This window comes from Marmota monax, unplaced genomic scaffold (assembly GCF_021218885.2).
Source record: "Marmota monax isolate L192 unplaced genomic scaffold, Marmota_monax_Labrador192_F-V1.1 WCK01_AAM20220418_F8-fsc00057, whole genome shotgun sequence".
In the NCBI taxonomy this organism is placed as follows: domain Eukaryota; kingdom Metazoa; phylum Chordata; class Mammalia; order Rodentia; family Sciuridae; genus Marmota; species Marmota monax.
Window position 1 is genome coordinate 11,979,486 of NW_026693933.1, and position 24,225 is coordinate 12,003,710.

The following is a 24,225-nucleotide window of genomic DNA, read 5'->3' on the forward strand; positions in this document are numbered from 1 at the left end:
ATCCCTTCAATGAACAGAAAAGGGATCATGAGTATTCCCAGAGAGTGATGCTGGCCCATCAGCATTGAAATGGGTCTGACTTTGAACTGATTAAACAGGGGGAAGAATTGAAGTAAGTGCTACCCTGAGACATATCAGAGTTACTAGGCTTCCCAAAGATTACAGATCGTCAGAGAGGAATCAGCTTCCCGGAGGGTGCTGATGTTGGTCTGCCATTTAGAAAATGGTAGCCTGTGTGAAGTCCCACAATCAGGTTGTATAGCTGCATGAGACTCCCAGGTGCCCAGCCCACAGAAACTCCTTTGCATAGGGCCCTGGCCCCAAAGCCAGAATTAAAATAATTTGGATTAATAACAAGTTTGGCTGTTATTCTTATGTAACTGACTCTCTATTAAGAGAGTGTGTTTTCTGAATTGGTTTTCTCCCCAGAAGACAAACTTGATCTGACTCTTCTACCTAGTTTCATTTAGCCTTGATGAGAAATAAATGCAAACACTACTTGCATTAACACCTTTGCTCCAACTAAGTGTGCTAACAAGCTCTAGACATCAACCTTCCCACTAATAACTGTTAATTCCTAAGTACCATCATTACTAAGGTTTACATCTTTAGTGTATATTTGCTTATTTTTTGAATGCCTGAATTCTTACAAGATTCTACAAGGTTAAGAGAAGACAATTTATTCATGGATTTCTTTTTACCCTGTGGAAATATTCCTAGCTGTATATTGGAAGTCAAGAAGAAAATGGAGTTGGTTGGTAATAAAGAAATTTTCTGTGCTGTCCTTGGAGATGTGGGACTGTGACTCTGAGGGACAGTGAGTGGTTTACTTGGTCAGAAGGTAGTATTGATCCACCAGATAGTATAAATATGATGTGGGGTGAGATAATTTCAGGAAATCCCAGAAGATGAGTGGGCAAAACGAGACAAAGAAGAAAGGCAGCTAATAAAGGGTTTGTTGTTAAACACGTGACAGTTGTGGTATGCTAGAGCTTGATCTTGCTGTAGAAATCTAGGAGCCAATGTAGAGCCTGCATCTTAGAATTATTCCACCCAAGGGGCAAGGGAGCTGAAGTGCATGCATGCCAGTGCATATTTATATATCAATTCCCATCCTGATTGGTTGAGAGCTGCTCCTGGGAACAGTAATTCTCTGGTGCATGAGTCCTGACAGGTGAGCAGGTGCAATGCACTTTATCTGCCAGAAAAACAAACAACAACAACAAGAAAACCTCTCAACAAACAAAAACAAAAACCTTAAGGCAAAGAATGAAGTTGGAAAGGGTAAGGCTGAAGGTAAGGACAGGGCACCAACAAGGTCTGCTCCCCAAGAAGCCCATGTTACAGAGAAGTAGCTTTTCCAGAGGCACACACCTAATGCATGGCACAGACAGAATGCAATCCAGACTCTGCATCCCTTGAAAGTCAATGGCTTAGCCCCCTAGCACTGCCCTGGCCATGCTGTCCAGCTGAGGAGGCTGGCATGCCTCCCCAGATTTCAAAACCATATTTCAAATGGGCGCAGGGGTGCACAGCTGTAATCACTGTAGCTCCAGTGGCTAGGGAGACTGAGGCAGGAGGATTGGAAGTTCAAAGCCAGCCTCAGCATCTGAGCAAGTGGAATGTGTCACCCAATCAGAGAAATCCTGTTTCTAAATTAAAAACAACAACAACAAAAAATGTATGTATATATGGGCTAGGGATGTGGCTCAGTGGTTAAGCACTCCTGGGATCAATCCCTGGCACTAAAACAAACGAACGAAAAAAACCAACAAAAACCCCAACAAAACAACACACCATATGTTGTGGGGGTTTTCCATGAGTCAGAGCCAGGGACTGGGTATCATGGGTAGGAGACGGGACTGGAGGGCTGTACTACCTGAGTGGCTGTCTCTAGGAATGGCCACATGGTACGGTTGATCTCAGGCCGAACTGAATCTAAGTAATCTCGGTGTGTGTTTAGTAGATACTAAACTCAACTGGCTCTCTGGTAGATCTTTGATTAATAGTGAAATGCAAATGACCACATGATCATGGGCGCCTGGGTCGCTTTCCGCCAGCCAGGGGCTCCCAGCTGTCTCCCACCTCCGCCAGCCTCTCGCTGTTCAGCAGTTTGCTCTCTGTCATGTTCCTCCTTTTGCAAGCCTCGCTTCTATTTCAGCCACGCTGGCTAGAGCTAGCTGCTTTGTAAAGTAAGTTATGATGACTTTGTGCTATAAAATAAAACAGCAATCCTCACAGCTGTTTTGATTCCATTTAATGAAATGGTGGTGACATCTGAATGTCATAGTAGCAGAGAGGCGGACGGGTTTGTTGCGGCTGCTGAGAAGAGAAAGATCAGTATTATTCTCCGGGCTAATATCTCATATGACAATTCTGCGGTTATCACTGTTCTGTGTCAGTTGATGGCTGCTGCCAGGCTCCCTCTTACCAGGGAGAGACTTCAGGCATATCAGCGGAACTCTAGGTATTTTTGTTTGTTTGTTATAAATGCAATAGGGACAGCCAGGGTGGGGAGAGTGTCTGGTATGGAGAAGATGGAGTGAAATATTTCCATAGAAAGAAGCACAAAACTAACAATTGCTGCCATTCAAAAACTCAAACAGTGTACTATCTCCAGAAAGCCACCAGTGAATGTGTCACCCCATCAGAAAGTGCTGGAAAAAAAACATCATTGGTTTCTCCTTTCTTCATCACACATAAAACAGAAAGAGCGATGCCGGGAAGGTATCAGACAGCAATGTGGAGGCAAGTCAAGAAGCCAGTCTGGTCTTCAATCAATTATGCGAGAGTATTATCAAATCAATGAATTCACAGTGTGAATGCTTGCGGCAGATGGACGAACACTTGTCGGCTATCTGGAGCCGCAAGAGAGTCAGATTTATTTTCAAAGCTTGTTTGTCTCATTTCTCCTGCCTGGTGCTGGAAGGCAGAGCATGCAGCTGTGATTTTTCAAATGCAAGAGATCTCCAACTATTTTATAGCATGTTAGATTGAGCTCTGCGAGCTAAACTCTCTAGGACTTCTTTTTTCTCCTCAGAATGAGGACAAAGTGGTATGGGTTTAGCAAGGGGTCTCTCTCTCTCCTTTCTCTTTCTGTGCCTGCCTTTGTCAGCAATGGAGGAATTAAGTTGAATCATTCCATGACTAGTCTCTCAAGATGTTCCTTGTTTTATGATGGTGGGAATTTGCTCCACCATGACCTCAGGACTGGGGCTTAAAGGAAGGGAAAAAGAAGCTTCTCTCTGAGGTATAGCTTGTGTTAGGTTGATCAGTTAGTCAGCTGTTATTGTAACAAAATACCTGATAAAATCAGCTTATAAAGAGAGAAGGTTTGTTTTGACTCATAGTTTCAGAGGTTCCAGTCTGTGATTGACTGGGCCCACTGTTTTGGGCCTGTGATGAGGCAGTACATCATGGTGGGAAGTGCATGGTGGGAGAAGTCCATTCATCTCGTGGCTGGGAATGAAAGAAGAGGAAGGGCTGAGGTCATAATGTCCTCTTCAAGGGCACAACAATGACTGGAAGATCTCCCAGTAGACCCTGTCTCTTAAACAGTGCAGAGCTGGGGACCAGGCCTTCAATGCATGAGCCTGTGGGGGACATTTGAGATCCAAACCACAGCCGATGAGTTATTTAGTTCATGGTGGTGTTACCAGTGGTCACCAGGCAGTGCTATCACTCCTTCCTGTCACTCAAAATTCTGTAATTCTTAGCTGGCAGAGAACTTGAGATGAGCTGTCTGTTACCTAAGAGGATCTAGTGACACCCAGTTCAAAAGCATTTTCCAGGTTCCTTCTTGTGGGAGGGAACCATTGTTCTCATTTTGTGTTTTGAGCCAAGTGGAAGTTGGTTCATGGTTTTAAATTCCAACAAGAAGTCAAAGAACCTGAGAGCTTCCTGACCTGGTGCACGAATAAGAAGCCTTGTTAGACAAATTCTAAGTAATTCTGGAAAGTATGAGTTACAGTTCTCCAGGAATGGTGGAGTGTCAGGCTGTGGGTCTCAATGTGTTTCTCATTCTTTCATTCATTCATCTATTCAATCAGTTGGTCAGCAAACCTTGATTAGGCCTGAGATTCTCAGTGCTACCCTATCACTGATAATTAAATCAGATTTTCTGGGTCATTTTATCATGCAGTCAAGATTAAATCTTCATGCCGTGAGGATCCGTATCTTCGTGGCCCAGGTTGATGAAAAAGAATAAGTGCCATGATAGAAGTAAGTTCAGGCTTCTGATAGAGGCATGAGAAGCAGCCCCCCAACCCAAATAGAGCAAGGATAGCGAGGAGTTCACAATGACTGGCTGGAGAATCGGACACTGAGCAGATTTCAAAGAAGTAACAGTGATTCTGAGTTATCTAGTTAAAGAATGGGAAAGGCGGGCTCTTTCAAGTCCTGGAGAGTCTACAAGACACCTACTGTAGCCTATGCCACAAGGCGGGGCAGAGGGAGACTCGGATGGGGCGAGAGGTGCATTAGGCCTAACAGAGAAAGAGTAGGTGGGCCAGCCTGGGGCGTTCAGACCTTGTTTTATAGGAAAACCTTTTGAAGGGAATTTTACTCTGATCAGATTTCAGTTTCATGAAAGGCATTCTGGCAGCTGAATAGAATAACAGGAGGATGCTACGAACAGTTACAGAATGAACAAACCAAACTCATTAAAATTGGTTATTTTTTCCCAATTAAGGTTGTGATGTAGCTCTTGGGGAAAATAGATGGTGAAATTTTCTTGAAAGAAAAATTGCCAGAAAATTCCTCTTGGGTTGTTTTAGACAAGCAGGTTTTAGAAATCAAAGAATTGGATTTGAAGTTGAAAATTAAAAGTTTGCTCCAAATGTATGTTTATGTCTGTGTGCGCACGTGTGCGCACATGCATTTGATTCTCAAAAGAAATTGCTTCTTATTTGCGGTATTTTTAGAGTGACAGTGTTTGATGAGCCCTGACATCCTCCCTTCCAGCTGAAAAGACAGTAGTATTTGTAGGGTTAATAAGAGCCCAGTTTCTGAGGTTAGAGAAATCTGAATTTAAATCCTAGCTCTTCCCTCAATTAGTTGCACAACTTTGATAAATTTATTTCATCTCTCTGTACCTCAAATTCTCCATCTTTAAATAGGATGGCCATAGTACCTCCCTGCCCCGTTACACAACTAAACACAAATAAACACAGGTGTGTGCATGTGAACAACTGAACACAGTTGGCACATGGGAAGCATTCAACAATGGCAGAAGGAACCAAAGGACAAGAGACCAAGAACAAATGACTCAGAAAGGAAATTTGATGATCCACTAAGTGACCCCTATTTCTATTCTGTTCATTCTAGCACGATCTGGCAACTTTTATTTATTTTTTAATGGAACTCCTCGTCATTGTCTGGGTCAGAGTCTTTTCAACCAGTCGTTGTAACCTCTGTGCAGAAGAACTGTATGAATCTTGTGATTTCTACTGCAAGTTGCTGAACCAAAACCTTTCTTGCAAAATGACCCGCCTCTGCTCTGGTGTTTCTCTCTCTCTCTGTTTTGAAGGCAGGGAGAATTTGGCTCCTTCGCTTATGAAATCTACAGTAACCCATCAGCTGCTGAGCTGAAGGATGCGTTCAGCACTCCCCTTTCCCCTTTAATGTGCCATTAAATCAAATACTCTATTAGCAGAATTAGTTCATTCAGTGTCTGCACTGAAACATCCCGTGAATTGCGTGATGTCTCTCGCAAATGGCCCTGCACTCTGGGGTCTACTTCAGCAGTTTATATCCTGCGGAGGAGGGCCAAGCTGCCCAAGGATCCGACTGCCTTCCTCTAAGTGAAATATTATGGCTTCCACAAAGGATAATTATTTGGATCATTTTGCCATGTGCAAACCTGGTGAATTTCAAACACTGTCAATCAGGCTCTGGCCCAAAGCCTGCTGTCCTCACACCTGCAGCCCAGGACCTGCCTTGGCGATGGCCTTCCAGCCCTCTTAGCTCCTCTGCACTACGTAGGTCTACTCCAGAGGCTGGTGCCAAAATCCAGGCTTTTGCTGAGAGTTCAAACATGGAGAGATTTCCCTCCTCTCAAATAATATAGGTCAGGGCTGTAGGTTGAAACTCAGTAACAATATTTATATTCTCACTTACTTATATTTGTCACCACTTACATGGGAAAGCAGACAACGATAACTGCTGTGCCTCTGTCACAGCAATCTCACCGTCTGAGAATTAGCAAGGACCTCAAGTACGCCATATTAGGTTCAGTTGGGGTGTATTGAGCATCAGAATGAGTTTTTGTCTGCTGGGTGATGGCTGCTGCTGTGGACACTTTGGCTGCATCCTTCATGCCCAGGTGCATTTAGCCAAGATGAATTTAATTTATTATGTCTTCTTATCCTACAGTAGAAATCCAAAGTGTTAGGAGAATATTTGCTCTTATACCAGGTAAACCTTAAACTGATGCACTGGTAAACATTTAACCTTTTCCAAGGGAAAAGCATGGATTATAGTGTTTTCCGATTTCCCCTGTATAAATACTGCCACTGTGTTTGATTTCAAGCTACCAACATTACATTATTGAATGCAGAGTTGGGAGAAAAAAGTTTGTAACACTTCCATTACATAGTATTTCCTTGAATGTAAATTCAACAGTAGTATTTAATAGTAAAATAAAATAAAATTATTAGAATGGGATGAGTTTTGAATAATCAGTAGTTCTTTTGAAAATATAAAGCATTTAATTATAAATGTGTATACCTTAGCTTTAGATGATGACTGTGTTTACAACTGGTTTGTGAAAGCCAGCTCTTGCACAGTGGGTTTAAGAGTATAAACTATTTCTTATTTCCAGCCGAGTCCAATACATGCTGGCAGTGGGTACTCAGCAATGGGTCGCCACATGTGAATTCAGGGACTCAGGAGCCCTCATCTTGAATCTACATCACCCTTTAGGAACCTCAGAGCCCTTCATTTCTGGTCAGGCAGGATCTCACATCAGTGGTTTTGATGAGTTGAACTTGGACTTTTGTTCATGGCCACAGGAGGGAATTCTGTCACCTGGTCACATTTAACTGAAAAGGAGGCTGGGAAATATCATCTACCAGTGTGCCAAGAGGGAAAATAAATGGGATTGGTGGGCACGTAGTCTGCTTCCTTCATAGCACATCTCATGATTGACTTCTTCACAGGCTGATGTTGGGAAACAGGTAAAACAGGGAGAAGCGTAGCTGGCTCAGTTTTTCTTTTTAAACATTCTTCAAGAGTTTAAAGGGCATAGATAGTGAAATTAATTGTTATGAAATGTAGCAATTAATAAGTAGAATTATGCCCATGTTAAGAACCAGGTTAAATATTACTTACCATTACTGAGATAAATATGATGCCTCCTGGGACAGGTGCTATGGCAGTTGCATGAGTTGATTTTTCTAAGCTCAGTGATCCATCCATCCATCCATCCATGTATCTGTTCATCCATAAACTTATTCACGCCTTGTGTTCACTCCTAGGGATTAAGAAGTGCTTAGGAAGTGGTCATAGTCCCATGAAGAAGAGGGAACCAGACAAGTCAAGGTCAAGGTATGTGCTCTAGCCAAGAAGAGAGAGACTACACATCTGAGAGAGACACCATTTGGGGTTCTAGATAAGTGTATGGATAGAATTTTCTAGGTTTGGAAGGGGAAAGCCATTTCAGTCAAGGAGGACAATTTGTGCCTAATCCAGGGAGTGATACAGCATGGTTTATTCCAGAAATGAGAAAAAAACTCAGTATGGCAAGCAATAGGGCTGAATAGATGGACTTAAATCAAATTGGAAAGGACTTCATATGGAGCTGAAATTTACCTGTAGGGTCTTACTTCTCAGAATGGGGGCATGTACCTGCTGGGGAACCCTGTAGCATGTCAGGAGGCATGTAAATACAAATGAAAATCTTCTCTAATCCCTCCCTGATGGTACCAACTTGAAATGATTTTGAGAAGTCCTAAAGAAGGTTCTTCCATCTGTGTGGACCAACGTGTAGTTCTGAACCAATCCTCTGGTCAGCTCAACTGAATGCTCTGACTGGCCCGTGCTGAGTCCTGTGCTCACCCTTGAGCCTGGGAGGTAGACACCCAAAGATCAAGGACTAAAAGCAAGGAAGGAGCATTTCCCTAGAGAAAAATCCAGGTATGGGACTGAAAAAAATGGGGAATGGTGGCCACATTTCCCCATCAGCAGTCACTATAGGTAGGACAACAGTCCCCAGGGCTGCCATTTATAGCAGAATGAGCAATGTATAACAGAGGAAAAATCATTGTCTTTCAGTTTTCGATGCCTGAATTGATGAAAGGACCAACATAATAAAAAGAGAGATATTTTTACTAGATAAATCCAACTGGGAAGCTGGGGCTCAGAGGTAACTCCATCTTCAGCCTGAAATATGAATCAAGGCCCCATCCTGTTTCCCCTCAGGTTCCTGACCTGGGTGGCTTCTAGACAAAGCCAGTGGTTTCATTGTGGTTGCTGTAATTGTGCCAAGTCATGACCCCACAGGGCTGAGCCAGGAAGGCTCTGCCCCAAAGCAGATAAGCCGGGCTGGTAACACGAGTATCTCATACCTCATGTCCTGTCTGGCAAATGGTTTCAGTGAAACCACAGAGCCCAGAGCTGACCCTGCTGTGCTGCTCCTGTAAAGGGACCCACAGACCCTGAAGTTTCAGGAGAGGGCCTAATGTGACTTATGAGGCCCCTCTGTGGCAGGTATGGTAGGAAGAGCCGGATCTGGAGATCAGCCAGTCTGGAATCCCAGTTCTATACTCCACACCCATGGGTCAGGGGAAAATGGCTTTAGCCTTAAATCTAAGCTCCCTCTTATCTATCTGGGGATGACAATAACCACCCTTCAGGATTGTGAAGACTCAATGAGATAACCCAAGCAAAGCACCTATCGCAGACTGTGGCACAAAGGAGCCATTATAGTTTAGATATGAGGTGTCCCCCAGAAGCTCATGTGTGAGACAATGAAAGAAAATTTAGAGGTGAAATGACTGGGTTATGAGAACTTTAACCTAATCAGTAAGTTAATCTTCTGATAAGAATTAAGTGGGTGGTAACTCAAAGCAGGTAGGATGTGGCTTAACTCTAAGGAGGTTGTCATTGGGGACGTGTCTTTGGGATTTACATTTTGTCTGTGGTGAGGGGAGTCTTTCTCTCTCTGCTTCCTGGTTCTATATCCGTAGCAGCTTTCCTCCACCATGCTCTTCTGCCATGATGTTCTGCCTCACCTCAGTCCCTAGGAATGGAGTTGACCATCTATGGACTAAGACCTCTGAAACCATGAGCCCCCAAATGAAATTTTCCTTCTTTAATTGTTCTTGTCAGGTCTTTCAGTGGCAGCGGTGAAAAAGCTAACTAAAACACAGGTGCTCAGGGAAGCCAGTCTTCTCAATAATGAAAAGGTGGGTGCTTGCTATTTAATATGTAGTCACTAGGTACATCCAGTGTCCTCCCATGCATTATTTCATCTGATCCCCATAACTGTCAGAAGTGGGCTGTTGCCCAGGGTCTCACAGTTGGTGAGCAGAAAGCTGGGATTGAAACCCAGGCAGCTGGGGCCTGGGGCATTGAGGGAGGATGGGTTCTCCACAGTGGCAGAAAGAAACTGGTGATGAAGCCTGGGAAATGGGTTGACTGGGCTTCTTTGCCCAGTTCTTGGTGCCTTTGGCAGCCACCACTTGTGAGTCAATCTTGTTGCAAATCTAGCTGTGAGTTGCCTGAAGGGTTGAGCTGTCCCAGGCTGAGTGCACATGGAAGGAGTGTAAATGGTAAGAAGTACCCATTAAAAATTTACAGCTACCATCTAATTTTTAGAGCCTTCATTTTATCAGTATAAAATTGCTACTGTATATGCCACCAAGCTATGAAGCAAACAGAATAGTGCCATCAGAAAAGGGCTCTTCTAGTAACTAAGAACAGAGTAGGGACGAAGAGCATGAGAATTAACATTAAACTGGGATGAGAGGTGGGAGGGAAAGGGAGAGAGAAGGGAAATTGCATGGAAATGGAAGGAGACCCTCAGGGTTATACAAAATTTCATACAAGAGGAAGTGAGGGAAAAGGGGAAAATAATACAAGGGGGAGAAATGAATGACAGTAGAGGGGGTAGAGAGAGAAGAGGGGAGGGGAGGGGAGGGGGGATAGTAGAGGATAGGAAAGGCAGCAGAATACAACAGACACTAGTATGGCAATATGTAAATCAATGGATGTGTAACTGATGTGATTCTGCAATTTGTATACGGGGTAAAAATGGGAGTTCATAACCCACTTGAATCAAAGTGTGAAATATGATATATCAAGAACTATGTAATGTTTTGAACAACCAACAATAAAAAAAATTAAAAAAAAAAGAAAGAAAAGGGCTCTCCTTAGGGATGATGGGGTAAAAACGTACAGTGGGGAAAATCTCAGTATTAAATTACTCTGGTACCCTCTTTCCCTCTCGTTTCGCATCAGAAGTGATCCTGAGTTCCTTCTAGAAAGAGCTGAAGGTCAAGCTACAAGAATTCTGGAGAATTCTCCTTGAAGCAGTCATTGCATTTGTAGTGAAGGTCCTCTTGTAATTTCCAGGTGGGTAAGAGTCTTGGAGGAGGCCATCCCCAGGAATAACAGATTCAACATCACCCTGGTGTTCAGCAGCCCACTCACGACACATGGAGAGGAAACCAAGGAGATAGAGCAGGGTGGCAAACCCACTGTCTCGAACCAGGCCGGCAGTTTCTTGCCATTGTAGTGATAAATTGTACACTGCTTGAACTAAAAATTGTAATAATAATAACAATTAACATTTATGTAGCATGTACGATGCTTCACTAAAATATTCTTTTAAGGTCACAATGTACCTTTATCATTATGTTGTCACAGTCTATCTATAATAATAGCAATACTAGCTAACATTTATTGAATAATTACTGTGGTTACTTTATCCACAGTATCACATTAATCTTCAAAACTTTACAACCATGCTTCCAAGTGGGAGCTTTTATTATTCCCATTGCTCAGATAATAAAGCAGGTTTACACAGTTAGTGGCTGAGCTGTGTTGCAAATTCAGTGTGTCTGCATTCACAGTTCAAGTTTTTACCTCTGCAGCTACAGCTTCTCAGAAAAGTCCAGAGCGATATCTGTTTCCCTTTTATTTTTATTAAGCACCTGATCACCCAGAAAACATGCCATGCTTCATGCATGTGCATCATGCACACTCATGTGTGTTTCTTTTATCACCTCTGCACCCATACCTGTTTATTTGCATAGTGTGTTGGGAGTCAAAGTTTGGTCCATTGTCTTCTCTATACACCTAGCTTCACTGTACTCTAGAAGATTGCTTAACTTCTCCAACATTGTTATAAAATCCCTGGAGACCTCAGTTTCCATTCTGGGAACTTACCAGAAGTTTGAGCTCTGATGAGAAACTTCATCCACCTAGAGCAGGGCAATGGGGAGGGGTAAATTTCCGAGACCAGTGGGATTGGTCCTGGCCTTAGATAAAGAGAGTGGAAAGGAGGATGGGAAAGGGCGGAGGACTGAGTGCACCCTAAGCTGAAATAAGAGGACTAAAATGCTTCTGCAATTGCGTAGGAATAACAAGACCAGAAAAGGACCAGGGCTGTTGTGTGCAGGGCCTGTGGGCCTGGATGGGGCCCTCCCCTGCCCTGGGGAAGAAGGCCTTTCATTGGTTCTGTTCAGATAAGATTTTCCTCTAGTCTAAGATGACCTTATAACTTACTATATTTATTACCCAAATCTAGAACCTTTTTAAAAACTTATTTTAATTGAGACATAAAAATTTTATATATTTAGCCTGGGAAACGTGTTGTTTTGAAATCTTCACAAATGTAAAGGTAACTTGAGATAATTAGCATGCACATTACTTCATATACATAGCATTTTTTTGTGGTGATTGAAAATCTGAGTTTATTTTATAATTTTCAAGAACACAACACAACACATTGTTATTAATTAAATTGCACAAAAGTTTCTTGAACTTATTCTTCCTAACCAAAATTTTATATTTTTTGACCAACATCTCTCCAACTTCCCTAGCCAACCCTTGGCTCTCTGCTTCTCAAGGCCAACTTTCTTGGATTCCTCATACAAATGAGATCATGCAGATCATACTTGACTCTGTATTGGGCTTATTTCACTCAGCGCAGTGCACTCCAGGTTCATCCATGTGATCACAAATGACAGGTTTTCCTTTCAAAAAAGAAAAGCATTCCATTATATACAAATATCACATCTGCTTCATCCATTCGGATACCTTGGAGAGTGAAAGGGGGCACTAGGAATACTAGACAGGACAGAGGGGTGAGACAGGACTGTCCCAAGCAAACCAGACCTGATTTTGTTTTGCTCACATCTTGCAAACTGACCTGAGAAGACCAATACATTGCAAGTGAGCATTTTCTTTTTCTGAAGTCTTGCCATCCCTTGGCATGCAGGGAGCCCTATTTCTGAAGCTATGTAGAGTTACAGGTACTGTCTATAGAAACCCAGTAACAGACACCAGGCATGTAACCATTCACTGCCTTTTAAAAACAAACTTTAGAGTTAGATGCCTTATCCTGATACTATATCATTTTTTCTGTATCTACCAAATTTTGTAGATTTGCTTCCTGAAATACATGAAGGTTTTATGAGAATCCTTCCTCAATGAAATGAGAGATAATTAAGTAGCCTGCTATACATAGTCATGTCCTGCCATCTTGTTGAAATGCTTATACATCTGTGTACACAGAGAGAGAGAGAGAGAGAGAGAGAGAGAGAGAGAAATTTAATCATATTGAAATTATTTTGTTATCTTTAGAATACTAACTGTAAAAATGTGTTTGTATTATTGGATACCATGACTTTCTTACTTCTGCTTAAGCGCCTAAAATATCTATTTCTATATAGTTTTTAAAACTCATTTTTAAATTTGAAAATAATACCCAGGGTTGGGGATGCAGCTCAGTGGGGGAGTGCTTGCCCAGCATGAGTGAGGCACTGGGATAGATCTTTAGTACTGGGAGAAAAAAGGACACAAATACAATATCATTATAAAAGATTCAAACAATACTGGTGGTATATAGAGGAAAACATGAACAATTTCCCTTTTACAACCCATATTCCAAAAGACTCTTATGCCCATTCACCTTACCCTTCAGGAATATATTATGATAGGTTGGTGTTTATCCATGTGGTCCTTTTTCTTTATTCTTTTTTGTAACACGAATTGAACACAGGGGCACTTAACCAATGAGCTGTATCCCTAGCCCATTTTTTAATATTCTATTTTGAAACAGGGCCTCACTAAGTTGCTGAGGCTGGTCTTAAACTTGTGATCCTCCCTCCTCAGCTCCCAAGCCTCTGGGATTCCTTTTTTTTTTCTTATTCCTTATTTTATTTGTTCTTTTTATGTGTACGTGACAGAAGAGTGTATTTTGACATATTATACAATATATGGAGTGTAACTTATTCTAATTAGGATCCCATTCTTGTGGCTGTACATGATGTGGAGTTTAACTGGTGGTGGGATTCCTTTTTAATGTATGCATGAGCTAAGCAAAAAAAAAAAAAACAACCAAAATTTATATTTTATTAAGAGAAAAATATGTGTTATATTACAAAGCTGCTTCTCTGATCCCTCAGATAAGCTTTACTCCACTTCCTCTTTGACTATTGGTTGAAACAGTTTTTAAATTGCTAATGGGGTCTCAGGGTCAGCTGTGCACTGAAAGAAAGAACCCTGCTTGTGAAATTCGTTGAGATCACCATTTAACTGAAGATGTTGTGCAAATTGTGCTCATCCCTTCCCAGGGATCAAAGGCCAGGATTCTGGAGCCACCTTGTTGCCCAAGTTCAAATCTCACTCCCCTCTAACTCAATAGATAGCTTTCAAAAACCACTTGGCCTTTCAGTGCCTTAGTTTCCTCATCTGTGAAATGCGGATACCATCGTTTCTAACTCTTAGGGTTATTATGAAGACTCAATAAGTTAATTCAATCCTGGCACACATACACACAGTGAGTGTTCAGCAAACACTGGCTGCTGTTGATTACACTCTTATGCATATGAATTCAGTTATAAGTCTAGATGTAGGTGATTAATTTCCTGCCAGAGGAATAATCGAAATCAAATTACTATAGCCTAAGAAGACTACACAACCTTAAAAATCCTTGCAGAAAATTTCTTCCTCAGGGTCTGTACTAAGCACATAAAGCATTCTGCTCAGACTCAAAATCACAGAAGTAACTCCATCTTTTCTTTCATCTTGTAATCCTTCAATTCATTCTTTACACTCCAAAGTCTCCCTCTTTCCTTCTATTCTGTCTCTGAAGGTCAAGGCCATGTGACCCTATACCCATTCCACTAAAACCCGTAACTGTCCTCGATATCATCAGTCTCCTCTTCCCTGTGGGCTGAGTTCAGGTCCTAAATTGATACTTAGTACCTAGAGCACCCACCTCTGAAGCTTTACCTTTATTGACTCTTTTGTTGATTACAATGGCATTCAAAATCCTTTCTCAGGCTTATCCTCAAACACTCCTCTCAAATCAAAGTCTTCTTACTATTCTCTAAGCATGTCTTTCATAATTCCTACTCTAAGCCAACAAATTCAAGCTTCCAAGGGTCTGTGGGTGATATGCTGGAGAGGGATTGGATCAGAAGAACTTTAAAATTCTTTCCATCCTGTAAACCATTTGTAGACAGTCTACAAATCCAGGATTAATAATTGCTTTGCCTTTATTATGTGCTAAACATCACATAAATTGCCTTTGTTTTCTGTTCATTCAGCCATTTAATTCCTCATGACAGTCTTAGGAAGGAGATAGTATTACTATCCTGTGTTAAAGATGAGAAACGTGGTCTATGAGAAGATACATTGTGGGTCTGAGTTTACCCACCCAAGATGAACAGACTTGAATCCAGAGCTTCGAGACACTGAGGCCCTGCTCTAGTTTCTATTAGAGTGTTGTCTCCTGAGCCTCGGCTAGCCTGTGTGAAAACTTTCCAAGTCATATGACCCTATACCCATATCTCCACTCCTGCTCTCATCTATGTTTTTATTTTAATACATAAAAAGACAAAAAGAAAACATTCATGGCTCCTCTCCAGAGCAGCATAGCAGAATCACCCAGAGGACTTCTACATCTGGGTTTCACCAGAACCTGGATCAGAATCTCTATAGATATGCATTTTGGAAGGTGCTGCTCAGCGATTCCAATAGGCATCCCGGGTTAGAACCCTGCCAAGCAAGTGGTTTAAGACATGGTCTTTCTCTGTGGCCAGTAGTACCTGGCTTTGATGAATGGCTCTTAATCCCTTTGTTTTGGTAGAATCCAGAGAATAAATAGGCAGCTGCGTGTTCACAGGAAATGTAAGTATTTGACTACACAGAACAGTGGTGCATCTGGAGGTTTGGGGGTCCAGCTATAACCAGACTGTCCTAAACAAATGGATTGACTGCTTCCGGCCCCATCACTTCACTTCTGCATGGTGACTGACATCCGGAGCTTAACTCCTGATAGCCAGGATGTAGGAAGTGAAGGAAACCTTTTAATTTATAGTAAGCAGAGATCAGTTCCTTTTTTTACCCTCCCTGGCTCATTTTTTGTTTCTACTTGAAACAAAAAAATCTTGTGTAGTTTTCTCCTGTGTGAAATTTCTCAGGTATATACCAAAACCCAAGAAAAATACATATAGTTGTCAATACACCACAATTTCTACAAGAGACATTTCCAAAATTTGTTTGGAGTAGTAAAGATACAAGGCTCTCTTTAAAAAGTATTTATCATTGAGGGAATCCTTTCTTAAGTTTTTTTTTTTTAATTTAAGATCACAATACGTTTGATTAACTGCAGCAGTAGAAAAATATCTTTACTATAAACAAAGTCTACCTTTTCTCTGAAAGAATAGAGTACTGAAGGTAGGAAATGAGGCTAATTTCAGTTTCATTAATAATATTTAAAATGAAGTCATGTTATAACTCTCCCTTCCAACCTCATAGCTAGACAACTGGAATATTTATTTATTTCTCCTTCCGAGAAAATAAGAGTGGCTGTTACCTTTAAGCAACATGCACAGTTAATTAATGGATGCAAGGAAAATGATTCTGTCTGCCTTTAAATCAGGCACAAGCATGTAGAATTTAAGAGATCTGACCTTAAAAATGAAGAAAATATTATTGTAATTACTCCATTTGCTAAAAACAAATGATGTGACATTTGAATTTAAGACTTCTATCAAAAGCAGTTGAGTGGCTCTAATCAGTTCACACCTTCACATTTTAATGGAGTTGAGTTTGAGCCATTGCATTCACAATTATTGAGGCTGACTTCATGCCTTCGAAATGACTTAAAAAGATTAGCATTCATGGATTATTTATTAGCTCCTTGTGAATGTATTTCCAAGAATGGAAACAACATATTGCATCAAAGTCTAGTTTCCAAGTTTAACTCTTTTAATTAACAGCGCGACTTCATGTTGTTGCAAAGGCGTCTCTGAAGTCACAGGACGTTTTGTCATGCTCTTTCCTCCATGTGCATCTTTAGTGGCACTCTTTGTTCCTTGCAAGCTCAGGGAGAATGCTAGCCCCAGCCCTGGCGGCCACCTGTGATATGTTGTAAACACCACCGTTTGCAGTAAGCAGGCTGCTTAGACAGGCTGATCCTGGCTTGCTGCAGCTATCACTGATAGGGAATGCCTGTCTTGGGCTCAGCAGAGAACCTGGTGACACGGTGACACTTGCAGTTTAACCCTACCACACTTTCTGCCTAGATAACAAAATTGTCATGCACGTGTCCCTGACAGCAACCCCAGAGGAACTGCAGGTTGGAGGCAGTGCTGGTGGCATGTGGCCGGCCTATCTGCCATCAGAAGCCCTGCGTTTCCAGCTGGGCTGCGAATTACCTCCTAAAGACAGTAGAAAGCAGTCCCAGTAGAGGACTCCTGGCAGGCAGGCAAGAGACAATGAATCTTGCAGGGAGGGCCTTGTGCTAGTGGAAAGCCAGGCCTCAAGTTAAAGCTGACAAAGGCACGAAAGGGCGGCTTTTCAGGGGACCTGAGACCCTTCCAAGAAAAAGCAGAAAGGGAGCAAAACAAAAAAACTGAGGGCCTGGACTAGAACAGCGCTGGAGCCTGGAGCCTGCGTGAATCTCCTCTGGAAAGGCTTGTTTTCTTGCACCCAAGGAAGGAGTGGTGGTCGCCGCAAGTCTGGGATTTGTCTTCTGAAATTCTGATTCTTGGCAGTGGTTTGATTTATACACACTTTCATACACAGGCTGTGAATGCATTTTGCTACCTTTTTTTTTAACCTAAGGGCATGATAGATAAAACCAAATGCCTTAACTTTTTAGAAAATCTGATATAGCAAAATTTGCAATGGGTACAAGTGATGGCTGGTTACTTGTTTTGTTTATTTATAGAATCCTTCTGAAAAGGTCTATCCAAACAATGATGCCTATATGACATTTATTTTATTCATTGATTTATGAAAAGTTTATTTATACAAAATGGCACCACTAATATAAAAAACAAGAACCACCTTTAACTTTTTTCCTAAATGTTGGAAACATACAAATAGGATCATTTATAATACGTGTATACTATCTTGTTATGACATGTCTGAGGTCCAAGTTAAAGCAAATTTAGTTAATGAAAATTTGCCTTTGTTGAGGTAAAAATGGATTCATATTATTTAAAATATGAAACTGAGATAGATGACGTCACAAAAATTATCTATGTTACTTGTTATAATTCTTACTAAACTCAAACAACAAAAATTGGGGTGATAAAAAATCAAATTTTGAGAATAAGGATTGCTATTTTGCGTGTGTGTGTATGTGTGTGTTATTGTCTTATTTTGTTTTGCTCTGTTTTGAGACAATGTTGACTACGTTGCCTAGGCTAGCCTCTATCACCTTAGCTCATGTGATCCTTCTGCCTCAGCCTCCCACGTAGCTGGGACTTTAGATACATGCCATTGTCCCCGGCTGGGATTGCTGAAAACAAATTGACTTAAAACTGATGAGAAAAATTTTGGTTTGGCTCACTGGATTTGCTGATTTGCTCCAGAGTTCAGCAATATGTCATTCATTCACTTCTGTGTTCATCATTAACTCAACAGCTACCTGTCCAGTGCTTGCTGAGAAGTAGACATTGTGTATGTATTAAGGAAGAGAAAATGAGTCCATGTGGAACTGTGTACAAGACAGGATATGATAAATGCACAAAGGAAAGAATGTCATGAGGGGTTGCATTCCGCTTGAGCTATCTTCTCATGGATGGGGAAAAGTTGGACAGTAGTGGTGCTGGGACTGGTGGCAGTAAGGAAAATCCTCCAAACACTTTGGTATAGAAGGTCCAGTGCTCCCTGCCACGAAACCATCTGTGTCCATGAACATGGAGCAAGAGAATAGCACTTGTGTGCTTGTGGGCTCGCTGGGTGAGAACTGACTCAATACTCCTGGTTTCCATGCTGACTCTTTCATGTCCTTGGGCAAGACACCTATGGGCTTCAGGTTACTTTTACAAAATGTTCTTACCATGACAAAATAATTTGTAGATAGAATTTCAATATATACCATTATAGAAAAAAAAAGCATAAATACAGATATATGAAAAGAAAACAGCATCCTTAATTCCATGCATTGGAAAGATTGCATGGGGTATCCCACTAGACTTTTCCTTTATATAGCTATATTTCTAGAATGGAAATAGTATATTACACATATGGTTTTATAGTAAACTTTTATCATTTATATCACAAATATCTTTCTATATCAGTAAGCATATATTTACAACACCATGCTTAATATTTTATGAATCCATCTTCTTCTGTAGATTATTTCAATAGCATACTTTTATATAGATCTTTGTGTATATGTTCAATTTCAAATTGAAAACAATTTCTTAGAAGTATCATTGCAAGATAAAAAGATCTACATTTAATTCTGCAGTGTCTAAAATAAGATTTAAATTTAACTAAATTAATCATTAGTTTAAGGTTTTTATGCATTTTGATATAATGTTATTCTATAAAATGTTTATCAATTTATACTCACATCCATACAAGGTATTATCTCTCTTTTAAATTTTTGAAAAGCTGATAGTTAAAATCTTGTCAACTTACCTGTATTTCTTCCGTTATCTATGCTGATTTTTTTTCATATTCATTAGTCATGTATCTTTTGTGTATGTGAATCATCGGAGCAAGTCCTTTATCATTGTTATGCCTGGAGTGTTTGCTTTTGTTGTTTTGAAGGAAGCTTTTACATAGGAAGAAATTGAAGCCTTTGTCATGCATTTTACAATATTAAGATAAATTTCCAATGGTCTTTTATTTTTTTGTATTTCTCTCAGACAGGCTCCCATAAAAGCAATGCTTTATTTTTTGGGAATTGTTTTTAAATAAAACAAGAAATTAAAGTCTTCATATTTCCACCATTTAGCATGCAACCTTCTTAACACCAATGTGTACATTCCAGACCTTTCCTACGTTCTTGTTATAAAATTGGATTGTAGTATACTTTCTTTTTGTTATGTGCTTTTTCTGTTTAGTGATCATAAATGTTTCCATTGCAATAAATATTTGTGTGTATCTTTTGAGTATATCTTGACTATTTTCCCTGGAACATAGTTCTGAAAATTTCTGGGTCAAAGAGTAGACACATTTTTTTAAATTTCGATATGTGCTTCTCAGCCAGGCTTTTTCTGCCATCTGGAAGTTGCTCATAGGAATTGGCCTCGGTGCTAGGGGTCTGTAGGACTGTGCTGCCCTTTCGGCTGAGCTCCTCTACATGAGGACTGAAGCAGAACCATGGAGTGGAGAGAAGATGCTAAAATAAAAGCCCTAAGTGGCTGGGTGTGGGGCACCCTGGTGGACAGTGATCTGACCTGGGGATCCTGGGTCTCTAAGGCCTGGGAAGGTGCACCAACGTGATACAACACAGGGTGCCTCCCTTGTTTTTAGAATGGCAGTCCTACCCACTGGACAAAAGCATGGGAGGCAGGGCCATTACTGGGTTTGTCAGATGGTGTCAGGGCCACCAACAGGCAAGGGAGGCTAAAAAAATTTTTGGGTGGCAAGCATGGCCAGTATCATGAATAATGGCACTTTTAGAATTTTTATTCATTTATATGATAATTTGGGGGATTTTTTTAAGTGCAAAACAAAATTTACCAATCTGTTTTTAATTACATGGTTCATTAGTGCTGTACATTGTTGTGTAATCAGCCCAGAACTTTTTCATTTTGCAAATCTGGACTCTATACCTACTAAATAACTATTTCCCCTCCCCACAAACCTCTGGCAATACACACTTACATTTTGTCCCTATGATTTTTCCTAATATAAGTAAGTACCTGACATAGGTAGAATCATATAGTATTTATCTCCTTTTGTCTGGCTTATTTCACTGGCTTATAACAGCTTCAAAGTTCATTCATATTGTAGCATGTATCTGAATTTTATTCCATTTTTAAGGTTGAATAATATTCCAAGGTACATTTATACCACCATTCATCTATCCATGAACATGGGTTACTTCCACTTCTTTGCTATTGTGAAAAATTCTTCTATGAACCTAGGTGTACAAATACCTTTTTTGAGATCCTGCTCTCCATTCTTTTGAATACAGAACCAGAGTGGAATTGCTGAATTACATGTCAATTCTATTGCTGTGTGGATATACAGTAATGACTTTTGATTTTTGGAGGAAACACCATACTGTTTTTCATAGTGACTGCACCATTTTACATTTCTATCAGTGTTGTTCAAGGGTTCCCATTTCTCTACATCCTTGCCAAAACTTGTTATTTTCTGTTTTTGTTTGGTTTTGTCTTATAGTATTCATTCCTAATGGGCATGAAGTGATATCTCATTGTGGTTTTGATTTGCATTTCTCAATCTAGAAAGAATCCTACTGAGAAAGTAGAAGTATCTCTGCAAGGGAAAGCCTGGCTCACAGACCAAAATGTGAGAAGTGAGTTCCCATCATAGCTCTGAGGTTGGCCATGCCTTCACACATCCTCAGTCAACTCTCAGTTTCCTCCTTTCTCTCAGCCATACAGGTGAGAACTCCAATACCTATTCAATCTCCGTTTTCCATGTCACTACAGAGGAGCATTGAATTAGCCTCCAAGGATAACAAGGCCACTAACTTTGTTCCAAAGAAACAGAGGTGTATATAAATATGAGGTACTAGGAGCAATTTGCCAAAATCTGAGTAAAGGCTCACAGAACAAGGCAGGACCCTGAAGTCACATCACAGGAAACATTATTAGTGGCTCACTCCAAATCCTGCAGTGACATCTATTTTTAAATACTGTAATCCACTCTAAACCAGGCACTTATCATTTTATCTGCGTGGTGAGCCTGACCATATGTCTCTGCTTTTCCTCCTTCATAAACTAAAACAAACTCAGAATTTTGAGTTTTCACTGCCCCACTCTTATAGCCACAGAGACAATAACAGATTAAATAGGACGAACCAAGCAGCCATACTTCTTGTAAAGTTATCCCTAGAGATAAATGTACAATGTTGTTCTGGAGGCTGTGGTGGTGTCTGCAGTGTAACTGAGGTTGACAGACTGCCTGCATGTGGGTGGCTGTCTCCTTTCCAGCTGTGACCAGCTGAATTATATCACCTGTCCTGTTTGATGTATTAGGATATGCCCAAGCTCAAGACGCATGTTGCTGCAATAGGGAAATTAATGTCCACCACTGGAGGCAATTAATAATGATTAGGAGCAAAACAGCAGGGTTAAATCTGTGCATTTAACAGAGTGTTCATACACTTTTATACTATATTTCAGCCTAGTTGCTCAAAGGGAAAAAAAAACCTTTTGGGAGACTAGAACAATCTTATCTTAATTAATGCGTAAACTTAGATGAAATGTCAAAGTCACTTCAATGAGACATGCTTATTCATTATTTACTTAATCCTCCCTTTCTGGGGTTGTAGACAAACAAGCACAAGAAGTAGCATACTATCATAAGAAATGTTAAGATTGGATAGTGAGTACGACTCTTGGACTTCGGAATTGCTGCATTCAACCTATGAACCGAAATGATAATTTTTCACCACTTTTATTTTTATCATTCTGCAGTCAAGGCCTTTCAAAAGAGCAGAAAATGGTACAACATCGATTTGCAATGCTGTCTGGTGCAACTGCATGAACAATGCTCCGTGGTGGGCAACTAATTTTCATTTGGTGACTAAAATCTAGATACAAATTTGGACATTAGAACTTAAATGGAGAGTCGGGTACTGTGGCAGGTGTCTGTAATCCCAGCAACTTGGGACGACACTGAGGCAGGAGAATTCCAAGTTCAAGGCCAACCTTAGCAATTTAGTGAGGAGTGAGACCCTGTCTTAAAATAAAAAAATAAATAAATAGAAAGGGATGGGATTGTGGTACAGTGGTGAAGTGTTCCTGGGTTTAATTCCTGGTACCAAAAAAGAAAAAAGAAACCTAAGTGAACAAAGTATCTTGCCTGCCAAATGCAGAAAACAGTGAACACTGATAGATTATAAATCTATACCACAGAAGAACCTGAACAGTGTTGATGAAGTAAACATACATGGATCTTCCTGCCTCAGCCTTCTGTGCCGCTGGGATTACAGGCGTGTGCCATGGCACCCGGCCAAGAAAACTATGTTCTTAACCTAAGAGATGATGCTGTTCTCTTCGATTGAAAACTATGAGATAAAGATCTCGGAAAACTTCAGAGCTCTATTTTATTATGATGGAATCTAAAATTAAAAACTCTGAAGTAATTCCTTCACCATGAACCTGAAAATGCTGTGGTGACCCTGGAGTCCTGCTAGCAAACTGAGCTCATGACGGAGGCCAAGGCCACCCAGGAGGATAGCTCTACCTCTCCCTTCCCTGTCACTGTCCTCAAGAGTGACTCAGTCTGCACAACTCCCAAAGAGACACAATTAAAAGTGAAAAATTTAGGCGATGATCAGTCATTTGGCTTACTTAATCCAGATATCTAGGTCCTTGGATATAACTGAAATACATGATTGAATTTTTAATAGCACTTATAAATATTGGGCACCATTTTCAAGTAGCTATCTAGCATCCTGTGACTCCAAATACTAGTTTAGTTTCAGTAATTCATTCATTTATTCATTCAGTTGTTCATTAGATAGTCTTTATGTCCTCATCACCATCATTTTTTCATTTGCCTTGAAATCTCAACATGGTTGAGCACAGATGAGTTAAGTTTTAAAGGCAAGATAAACCTACTGCTTATCTTTCCACGGATTGTGTCACTTTATTTATTTATTTATTTATTTTTAGGGATCTGTTCACTCAGCAGAGAATTTTTGAGTGCTTTCTATGTGTGCAGCATTCTTCTGGATGATCACACAAAGATATAAAAACCAAAACCCAGGGACTCTATTCTAACTTAGCATATTGATTAGATGCCAACCTTGTGCTGGGCATGTTCTGTTCCTTTGCTCTACCTTGTGGATTGGGCATTACACCTACTTACATTTGAGGAAATTGAGTCTTAGGAAGATGAATTTTTCCAGATGACTTTGACCTGTATAGACTCAGGATTCTAAACCTCAGATTTTTGTGTTTTTTCCCCCAGCATTTCAAGTTCTTGCCAGAACACGGCAGCCTCCCTGAGGGAGGTGGCCCATCCAACAGCAGATCTGGTAGATGTGTTCATGCAGCCCTCCCTTGACCAGAGAAAATGCTTCTGTTACATGGATCTGGTGGAATTTCATAAGTGCTGAGCCAACAGTGGTTACCTTGTACTAATCAGAAAAAAAATGTATGAATATACAAGGATTTGAAAATACAAATTAGTAGACATATAAGTACTATCCCCAATAGTAGAATAAAATTATTTTGAAGCACACAAAAATCATTTATGCAAATGTTCTACACTATAAACCAAACACAAATATTGACAGATTTTAAATTATTGGTATGACTCAAATCACATTCACTGACTACAGTGAAATTAAGTTATAAGTAAATTATTTAAAAATTTTAAAAGCCATTTGTTTTGAATATTTAAAAACTGTACTATCTAAAATAGTCCATGTTCAAGATGAAATCTTGTTGGAAATTCAAAGATGCTTAAAAGTTTTATTTATTTTATTTTAAGGGGAAACATTGTTCATTAAAATTTGCAGGATGAAGATTGGGTTGTGGCTCAGTGATAGTGCAGTTGCCTGGCAAGTGTGAGGCACTGGGTTCAATGCTCAGCACTGCA

General features: G+C 40.4%; 1 long non-coding RNA gene across 1 annotated transcript in view; it reads left to right on the forward strand.

The window, feature by feature from the left end:
* The window catches only part of LOC124106069 (uncharacterized), a 63,954-nt gene extending 44,373 nt beyond the window's left edge, over positions 1–19,581 (forward strand). Inside the window, exons 2-5 of the long non-coding RNA XR_006855976.2 lie at positions 7,476–7,545; positions 9,328–9,404; positions 10,459–10,572; positions 18,109–19,581. This is a non-coding gene — a long non-coding RNA (uncharacterized LOC124106069). The remainder of the gene's footprint in view (positions 1–7,475; positions 7,546–9,327; positions 9,405–10,458; positions 10,573–18,108) is intronic.
* Positions 19,582–24,225: the final 4,644 nt, after the last annotated feature.